This window comes from Crocodylus porosus, unplaced genomic scaffold (genome assembly GCF_001723895.1).
Source record: "Crocodylus porosus isolate Cpor-Errol unplaced genomic scaffold, CroPor_comp1, whole genome shotgun sequence".
In the NCBI taxonomy this organism is placed as follows: Eukaryota; Metazoa; Chordata; order Crocodylia; family Crocodylidae; genus Crocodylus; species Crocodylus porosus.
In genome coordinates this window covers 36749697-36751537 of record NW_017728950.1, presented here as the reverse complement: position 1 = coordinate 36751537, position 1841 = coordinate 36749697, and positions in this window count along the sequence as shown.

The following is a 1841-nucleotide window of genomic DNA, read 5'->3' as shown; positions in this document are numbered from 1 at the left end:
GTGGGTGTGTGTCTTGCCGGTGCAGCCAGGGGCAGCATGTGTGGGTGGGTGTGCAGCCAGGGGCAACATGGGTGGGTGGGTGTGGTTGTGCAGTCAGGGGCACAGCAGGTGGGTGGGTGTGCACCCAGGGGCAGAGTGGGAGGGTGAGCAGAGTGTGTGTGCAGCCAGGGGCAGAGTGGGGCGTGGGTGTGCAGCCAGGGGCAGAATAGGTGGGTGGGTGTGCAGCCAGGGGCTGGGTGGGTGGGTGCAGATGTGCGGCCATAAGCAGAGTCCATGTGTGTGTATGTTCACAGGATGAGTCCCACACACACACTGAACCCACACTCCACTCACACTGCCATACAAGCATACCCCCACATCTACACCCTGTCACACAGCCCAGGCACCTTCCCCCCACACCATCCCCCCACAAATCTCAGGCTCACTCACAACCCACATATCCACACACACATGCCCACATGCTCCCACACCTGACATATCCACACATCCACAGCACCCCACAAACCTATACCCACCCCCCCAATATACAACAGTAAAAGTTTATTTAAACTATTGTGCAATCACCCCTATGTATGCAGGCCTGAGTCACAGCTATAGAGCAAGAGTTGCGGAGAAGTCTTCAGTGCTCCTGTTTCCTTTGAGGAGCTGGGAATCTTAAGTCTGGGATTCCCATATTTCACCAGAATGTGACCTGTCTCAGAATAGGATTGAAATGTCTGTCAGTTTAGCTAGTACCTGCTGCTATTTCATTTGCTCTCACTGTGCAAGGAGCAAATAAAAGAATGGGTTTATAATTAGCACCAGATATTTACTAACATGCCCAGAAAGAGACCTGAACCTGTGAAATTACATTTCAATGGTTTGAGTGGATTGTTTTGGTACAATGCCCGCTTGAACTTGATCCTTTATCTAAAAATCCAATTGTGAAAAATAATTAAAGGAATAAGGGAAGAGGCCGGTCTACTGGTTAGTGCTCTGCTCCTGCAAATTGGGCACCAATTCAATTTACACCACCTCCTCTGTAATCATCAGGGGTTAGGTATAGAAGCAGTTTCCTCTGTCTAAGCTTGGGCTGTGGTAGCTTGAAGGCTGAATGATTACTATTCGGCTTGAAGCTGAATGATTACTATATTTTCTTGCATCCGACAGGCACCTTTCTCCAAAAAATTAGCCCCCTAAAATTGGGGGGGGGTGGTGAATAAAGCAGGCAAGCCTGATTTTCTGCCCAGGGTTGGAAGCACCCTGGTTTGACTCCTGCTCCACAGTGTGGTAGCTGTGTTATTACTGCTCAGGTAGCTGTGGGAGTTAACTTAATGGCTCATTGTTCTTCATTCTATGGTATTAATGGTCATCTCTCCTTTTTAATGATCTTAATGTTCCTCTAATCAAGCTAACCTTTCTTTGGTCAATTTTGCTGTCTCCTAGCTACTCCTGGTCTCTTTATTTTAACTCTTTCCAAATCATAGATCTACCCATGGAGACCAATCTTCAGCAGTAACCAGGGAATTAGCTTTAGTTATGCAGGAAACATAGGGTGAATCCGTTTAAAATTAGTCTCTATCTCTGTTCTGTTCATTCATAGTTCTGTAGAAATCTTTTCTCTTTATTCTGCCCTTCAAAAGCAAGTTGTGTATTATAATTGGGGATCGTGTTGTTTTTTGAGAAAATATGGCATGTACTCATTTTCCAGAACATTAAGAAGATCAGACATGATCTCTCAGTCAAAAATAAAGTGACCACAGTCCATAGATTTAATGAGATGTTAAAAGAAGGAATAAGGGGGAGGTTCTCCGAGGATCGTAAGAAGCTTCATGGGAACAAAAATAAGAATACAGTACTAG